This window comes from Elephantulus edwardii, unplaced genomic scaffold, assembly GCF_000299155.1.
Source record: "Elephantulus edwardii isolate Elephantulus edwardi_28Jun2011 unplaced genomic scaffold, EleEdw1.0 scaffold00238, whole genome shotgun sequence".
NCBI classification, from domain to species: Eukaryota; Metazoa; Chordata; class Mammalia; order Macroscelidea; family Macroscelididae; genus Elephantulus; species Elephantulus edwardii.
Genome location: NW_006399988.1, coordinates 104,090 through 112,822, shown reverse-complemented (window position 1 = coordinate 112,822; position 8,733 = coordinate 104,090). Strand labels below are relative to the sequence as shown.

The window sequence follows — 8,733 nt, the reverse complement described above, 5'->3', positions numbered from 1 at the left end:
AAAAAAAAGAAACTGGTGTAGTCAGTTAAAGAGAAAATAAAGGGTCAATTAAAGGTAGAGATTTGAAGTAAGATTGCTAAGATATGAAACTGATTAATAGGGCAATAAAATTGTCTTTGAGGTAATCTTTTACCCCAGAAAAAAATTTGCTTTTTAATTGGACAAAACCAATTTTAGAAACTGCACTGCAATCCAAAGGCATATGATTTGAATCCACCAACTGCTTCACAGGAGAAGGATAGACATTCTTCCATGTGATTTACTGTCTCTGAAAACCTGCTGAAGGGTCATCTATGAGTCAGTTCTGACTCCATGGTTTACTCCACAACAATCTGTTAAAGAAGGGAGCTCTAAAGCTCTAGTGGTAAGGAATTGTGCTGTCAAACCAAAGGCACCTGGTTTGAACCTACCAGCTGCTCCTTGGGAGAAAGTTGGGTAATCTCCTCCTGATTTACTGCTAGAGGGTCAGTTATGGGTTGGTTATGACTTAAGAGTGCACAACAACAACTTATTTAGGGAGATCTGGTGGCTTCTTGTTGTGTACTATGGAGTAGGAACCTACCAATAGCTGACTCTCTAGAAGATTTTCAGAGGCAGTGAATCACACAGGAGGAGCTTGCTCATCTTTCTGTGGTGGAGCAGCTGGTGGATTCTAACTGTATGCCTTCAACTAGGCCACCAGGTTTGTGCTGCCAGACACAAAGACATGTGTTGTGAACCCACCAGCTGTTCTTCAGGTAAATGGTGGGAAATCTCCTCCCATGCTATTTATTGCCTCTTAAAATCCGTTGGAGGGTCAAATATGGGTCAGTTATAATTTAATGGTACACAACATTTAATGTTTTGTTTTACAGCCTCTGTTGTGTTGCTATAGTTAGATACCATCACATGAAGTACAACTCATGAACAACTGGTCTGAATCCTGTCCTATCCTTTGCCATCCTCACTATAGGACCCAAATAGTAAGTCAACCACAGAGTCAAACTCCAGAGAATCAGGAGACTTACTAGATAATAGTAAATGGATAATATTTATTAAAGCATAAATAAGGTCGGAAAGCAAAATTTGGTGACATAGAGTTTGTTGTATCCTGGGTAAGAATTAGTATGGAATTTCACTTTTAGAACCTAAACTGATTAGAGTTCTAAGTTAAAAATGGAAAGAACCACCCAACTGCTATTTAATTAATTTTTCTCTTTGGGCTTACAAATCTTGACATATTTATTTTTTTTTCTTGTAGAAATTGCTTTCCGTCATGCTGAAGAGCGAGCGTCTTCCAAACCTGAAAGTTTCAAAATTACAACCCGTTTTGGCAAGGCATACTAGGACAGTTCTGAAGAACCAGTGAGTGTCCTGAGCCGAGGATCATTATCTTGAACCATACTGGAATCTTTTGGTATGCAAACTCTGCTGTTGGCTGGCAAAATTTAGCTTCCTGGTTTTTGAAAAAAAAAAAAAAAAGACTTAAGAGAGGCGCCTTGGACTTCAAATGGCTATTACAAAACAACATTTTGATGAGTTAACTGTAAATGAATCAGAAGCATATGGATTTAATTAGCTTCCAAACACAGCAGTTTCAAAATGTGGGGAAGGAAAAGAGCATGCTTGTGTCAAAACACATTTGAGGTTTTCCTTTTAAATTTAAAATTATGGAAAAACAGATGGAGCTTTCTGCCAAACATTCAGGTTGTACAGCTCACATGCACTATGTTATCAGGGAATATGGAAGTACGAGAGATTTCTACCACAGAAACCTACAGCATTTCAACATTGTGTCTGCCAGCCCATTTGTGGCCTACATTTAATTAAACCAGGCCTACACATAGCTGGAGGGAATGCAACTTCCAATTTTTTGAAGATGATCCAAGGTGCAATCCACATGGGACTCTGTGTGTGGTCTTCTCTCACAGTTGAAAACCCCCATATTCTTTTTCTCATGTCCCTATAAGTTTTTCCACGTTACCCTTCATGTTGCCCACAGAGACGTCCAATTTCAGAACACAAACTATGGTTGCCCACCCATGGTGAGACTGAGCAGTGTTAGGTAGAGTCAAGGAGTATGCATGAGCTTTCACTTGAGGAAGATGCCAAAAGTTCAAGGATAAAAACTGCCTTCAAACTGAATAAAAGGTGAGGCCTGCTGGGTTGAAATAGGACATGCTTCTAGAGGAAATAAACTGTATTTATTAATATTGAGGCAAAAAGGGAATATGGACAATTCTTTTCCTTCAGTTTTGAGGAAAGAACAACTTAGGACTGAGACTATTTCTCACTGAAATAGTCCAGGTTTGTTTCTGATGTCCAGTGACATCCTAAATCTTGTTGAACAAGAACTTACTTGCTGCTTGTACAAAATTTTCCATCTTCATACAACCTATGAATGTAGTACAAATGAAGCTGAGTAAAGAGATCTTCCTGCTCAAAGGCTCTCATTAGAAAGAATTTGAGATGGACTGGAATTCAGGTATTTTTACCTGGAACCAAGATATTTCCTACTATCACGTATCTATTAAGGAGGAAACGATAAGTTTTATTTAGGTTCAGATGGAAGACTTTGACTCATTTGCCAAAGTGGGTGGACAGTAAAGAGAAGAAGAATATATTCTGGGCTCCTGAACTATGGATTCTTTTTGTGTTTGTTTGGTTTTTTTTATTATTAAATTTTATTAGTTTTAATGAACATTTACAGGGATTTTGGGTTTTCATTCCTTCATTGCTGCACCATTCTCTCTACCCTCCTGTTTGATTGTTTCAATCTCCCCACCCGTAGTTATTTTATACTGGTTTGCTTCCAAAGTTCATATACATTGTTTCTCACACAGGATCTTTTCCATTTTCTTTACCCACACTTCCCTCTAACCATCAAATTGTGAGACCCTATGATTACCAGACCCCACCCATCTTCGCCCTCTGCTCTCCCCTCACCTTGGATCTTCATACATGCTCTACAATAATGGTCTTATACAGTATTTGTCTTTTTGGGACTGAGTTTTTTCTCTGCAGTCCTTCCCAAGTTAGGTAGTTATTGTTGTTAAGTGCTGTCAAGTTGTAGATGACTCATAGTGACCCTACGAATGAAACACATGAACACTTGTATAACTTTTGTCATTTCTCCACATTCACAGAGTTTCTGGAGGTAAAGTGTTTTGGAAATGGATGCTACTTCTGCTTCTAAGCTTGTTTTAATTAGGAAGCTCCACCAAACACTGTCCACCATGGGTAACCATTATCACATTTGACACATCAGTCTCACAGTGTTTAGCATCACAGCAACCATGAGTTACCTCCGTACAGCAAATGGACAGACCAGTGTTATACCACTTAGAAGAATGTTTGACCAAAAACAATTAAAACTAGGTCTGATTGCTGCAGATTAAAATCACCTACCTTTGGCTTGGTAGCATAACTTTCTACCCACTAGGCCAATAGAGCTCTCTCTATGTTGTTAAGTTAGGTAATAATTTACAAAATCATTACTCCTGCATTCTGAGTAGTATTCCATTACGTGAATGTACCATAATTTCTCAATCCATTCCATTGTGGTTGGACATTTGGGCTGTTTTCATGTTCTTACGATGGGGAATAACATTGCTATTAACGTTGGTGTACAAGTCTCCAATTGTGCCTCACTTCTCATTTTCTTGGGGCATATTCCAAGCAGTGGAATAGCTGATTCATATGGAATTTCTATGTTCAGCTTTTTGAGGAAATGCCAACCTATCTTCCAGAATGGTTGTACCATTTTACAATCCTACCAACAATGTATAAGAGTTCCTATCTGGCCACATCCTCTCCAACATTTATTATTTACTTCCCTACTGCACTTTACCACTGCTACTCAAGTAAGATGGTATCGGATTGTGATTTTGATTTGCATATTTTTTTATTTTTTGCATCTCTCTTTTTTTTATTTGCCAGTGATTTTGAGCATTTTTTTTTTATGTGTTTGTTGGCTGTCCGAATGTATTTCTCTGTGAAATTTTTTTCCATGTCTTTTGCCCATTTTGTAATTGTGTTATCAGTCTTTTCCTTCTGGACGCCTAGGAGTATTCTACAAACTTTTGTTATGAGACCCTGGTGTGAGATGGTATTGCCAAATGTTTGGTCACGGTCAGTAGGCTTTCTGTTGATCCTGTTGAGAAAAGTTTTTTTTATGAGCATAGATAGTTAACCTTTAAATGGTCCCATTCATCAGTTTTATCCTCTCCAGATTGTGCATTTTTAGCTTTATTTGGCAGTGTCTTTATACCGTAGACTGGGCCTTCTAAGCTTAATTCCTGCTTGTCTCTTATAATAAAACTTTATGGATTTTACTCCCAGGTCTCTGATCCACCTTGAGTTGATTTTTACATATGGTGTGAGATGCAAATCTTGTTTCACCTTTTTGCAGGTAGCAGTCCAGTTTTGCCAGACCCGTTTGTTGAAGATGTTGCCATTTTCCCATTTGATAGGTTTGATTTCCTTGTTGAATTATTAGTTGGCCACAGATACCTGGGTCCATTTCTGTGTTCTCGATTCCGTTCCACTGTTCTATCTGCCTGTCATTGTACCAGTACCATACTGCTGTGTAGAAGGTTTTGAGATGAGGGAGTGCTATGCCTCCCTCTTAGTTTTTGTTTTTCAGAAGTGCTTTGCTTCTTTGGGGTCTCTTTCTCCTCCAAAAAAACTTGACAATTTACCTTTAGATCTCCTTGAAATACAAATTTGATATCTGTATTGAGATTGCATTAAGCATGTAGACTGCCTTCAGTAGTATTGTCATTTTCACTATATTGAGAACGTTTTCCTATTTTTTAGGTCTTTTATTATGTCTTGCAAAAATGTTCTGAAGTTTTGTTTTGTTTTTTTAAGTACAGGTCTTTTGTGTCTTTAGTTAGGTTCACTCCCAAGTATCTCAATTTGTGGTTGGCTATTGTAAATGGTATTGCTTTCTTGGTTCCCTTCTCTGAGTTCTCTTTGTTACTATAATGGAATATCACTGGTTTTTGGATACTGATCTTATATCCTTCTGCTCTACTTAATTGATCTGCTAGCTGTAACAGTTTTTTAGTTTGGTTTTTTGTTGTTGTTGTTGTTGACTCTTTGGGGTTTTCTATTTACACTATCATATCATCTGCATATAATGACAGTTTCACCATTCCTTAGCCGATCTGCTTGACTTTTATTTCCTTCTCTTATCATATTTCCTAGCAAACACTTTCAATCCAAAACAAGTTGTGACAGTGGGCATTCTTGTCTGGTCCCTGTTCAAAAAGAAAATGCTTTTAGTCTTTCTCCATTGAGAATGATATTGGTGTTTGGTTTTGTATATATACTTTTCACTATGTTGAAGAAATCGCCTTCTATTCCAATTTTGCTCAATGTCTTCATTAGGAAAGGATTTTGTCAAATGCCTTTTCTGCATCAGTTTCTAGGATGATATGGTTCTTGCTATTTGCTTTGTTAATGTGGTGAATTAGGTTGATTGTTTTTCTTATGTTGAATCATCCTTGTGTAACTCTTGTGACTCTCACTTGATCATGAGGAATTATTTTTTAATGCATTTTGGATTCTATTGGCTAGGATTTTGTTAAGGATTTTTGTGTCTATATTTCATGAGAGATATTGGTTTTTAGTTTTCTTTTTTGGTAATATCTTTGCCTGGTTTTGGTATTAGGGTTATACATTCTTCATAGAATGTCTCTGGAAGTGTTCCTACTTTCTCTATTATTTTAATAACTTAAGTAGTGATAAATCTTCTCTGAATGTTTGGTTGAATTTAGTCGTGAAGCCATCTGATCTAGGACTATTTTTTTTAGGGAAGTCTTTTAATGACCTGTTCAATGTCTTCTTTTTGTTATCTGAAAAATATTTCAATGTCAAAATATTTACTTAAAAAAGGTTAGAAATGAGTGAATACTGATAAATTGCCAATATACTAACACTTATTTAATGTGGTTAAAAAAAGCACCGCACAGTGTCCTGCAAATCTGATCTTTCCTACATATAAAGAGAATGAAAGAAATAAAAGATAAAATCTAAAAACACACAGAAATGAAAGGCAACTTTCTACTGTTCATTGTTTATTTCTATTTCTTTCTATTATTTATTGATTAAAAAAGGCTTCAAATGAAAAGAGACAGCACTGACCAATCATCTGTGCTATTGCCTTTTATGTCTTTTTTTATCAATGAAGCTAATAATATACACCCAATACTGCAATGCACCTCTGTTAACCACAAGCAGATACTAAACCCCACTATGTACTGTTATAGTAAGTCTACCAAAAATTTGATATAACATAATATAATTGATTGCACATGACTACCAAGGTAATTGACAATTTGTGATAATTATTTATCATATTTGTGCTTGCTACACACCTATTGAGAATCTTAATCTATAGCCTATTTATACTGTGATATTAAGTCTTAAGTCTGAAATGAATGTAGAACAATTCAATTTATATGTGGTGTGTGGTGCTTTAATACCACTACATGCTACATTTTTTAAATTTAAAACTCTGGTTTATTTATCACTGAACTAATATTCAGGAGTGATTTACTCAGATAAAACACATCTGCTAAAGCTACCTTATCTTTTTCTGGAACTCACAGATTGAAAACCACAGGAAAGATACATATAAAATGAAAGAAAAAAACAAACCAAAAAACCAAACCAGATCTAGGCATTTTGGGGTTTTGGGTTTTAATTTGTTTTTTTTTTTTTTTATTGCCAATTCCCTACAAAGGAATCCAGCACAATTTCAAAACAATTAAAAGGATATGAGGTTGCTTATGAAGGCCATTAGCTTTGGTGACAACTTAGAACCAAACTTGAGATCTGCAGCTGATCTAGACCTAACCAGTCTGCTCGTGTCTGATGATTCCATCTATTTGCAGGGCTTATGGCTTTAGTATTTTCTTCACTCATTGCACACATGACAGACATTTACGCTTCTTTGCGTGCATTGTATTTTTCTTCTGTCTCTAATTCACCTTCTGGCAATTTAAATCTGCATGAACTTCACCAGTTTGTCAGCCTGGGAAAGGTAACCATCTTGAATGCATATCAGGTGATAATCATTTCTCTTAATATTTGGAACATCCATGTGAGATGGGCAAATATCCTCATATTGTGTGCCAGTGAAAATATCAATTCCAACAAAGTGAACCTTGGCATGGCCATGCTTTCCTGATTTGAAAGTTGACATCTTCACTATTTTGCATGGCCATCATTGGAGCACTACAAAGCCATTTTTGTGCAGGGCTGAGCATTGCATAGAGTTAAATGCTGGAAGCTCCAGTATCTCCAGTATTGAAATAAATTTCATCCGCCATGGTGGGCTGAGGAGATGATAGCTTTCCCCAGGGAATTTTAGCACCAGCACCAGTCTCCCAGGGCTGCAGTGGCAGTGGCAGCCACAGTTCAATTTCTTCTTTTGTGATGGGTATGTTCAAGTGTTCTACATATGTCTGTGTCAAACTGGATAGGGTATGAATTTCAAGGAATTTGTCTATTTCCTTCAATTTTTCAAATTTATCAGAGTATAGTTTTTAACAATATTCCAATATTACAGATTTAATTTTAAGGAATTTGTCTATTTCCTTCAAGTTTTCAAATTTATCAGAGTATAGTTTTTAACAATATTCCAATATTACAGATTTAATTTCCTCAGGTTTTGTTGTGATGTCTCCTCTCCTTAATTGAGTTATTCATGTCTTCTCCTTTTTTTTCTTGTTAAGTTTGCCAATGGTTTGTCATTTTTATCAACACTTTCAAACAACCAGCTTTTAATCTTACTGATATTTTCAATTGTTTTTTCTGTTTTCTATCTCATTGATTTCAGCTCTTGTTCTTTTTTCTTTTTTAAATTGTTAATTTTAATGAAAATTTACAGAGATTTTGGATTTCCACTCATTCACTGTTGCACTTTTCTCCCTGTCCACCCCTCCCCCCAGTTAGCTCTTCTCTTTGAAAAGTAAAAGAAAATGTCTTTCATTGTTATACAATCCCTCCCCCCAAGTTAACTCCACTATGCAGCCTTCATTATGGACTCCTGTCATGACAATAACACCTACTCACATATCCCTTTTAGATAGTTCTCTCTCTTATCTGTTTCAATGCAGTATACATAATTGATCCCATTTTTCTCAGCCTCCCCTCAACCCCGATGTCAGTCCCACTTTATAACAGTGGCCTTTTGTGACTGAGATATTTCACTCAGCATAATGTCTTCCAGAGTCACCCATTTTGAATAATATTGCATGAGTTCCTTGTTTTTCAATGCAGCATAGTATTCCATTGTGTGAATATACTACAACTTCTCTATCCATTCGTTGTTGATGGACACTTAGATTGTTTCCAACTCTTTCCTATTGTGAACAAAGCTGTGATAAAATGGGTGTGCATATATGGTGGCGGTTATGGTTCTTTGGGGTATATTCCCAGTATTGGAATTGCTGGGTCAAATGTTATTTCTATTTACAACTTTTTGAGAAAGCACCATACTGCTTTCCATATTGGTTACACCATTTTACACTACCACCAACAGTGAATAAGGGGTCCATTTTATCCACAACTTCACCAGCACTCATTGTTTGCTGTTCTGTTAAATTTTGCTACAAGGACTATAAACTTTATTAAAGAACAGCTTGGAAGAACTCTAGAGGTCCTAACCCACAACATAAACAGTCTTCCAAGTATCCTGAAAAATCTACAACCAGAAGAGGATAAAATAGATGAATGGGACCT

General features: G+C 36.3%; 1 pseudogene; it reads right to left on the bottom strand.

The window, feature by feature from the left end:
- Nucleotides 1-6,786: 6,786 nt before the first annotated feature.
- LOC102846072 lies at nucleotides 6,787-7,319 on the bottom strand (annotated as a pseudogene).
- Nucleotides 7,320-8,733: the final 1,414 nt, after the last annotated feature.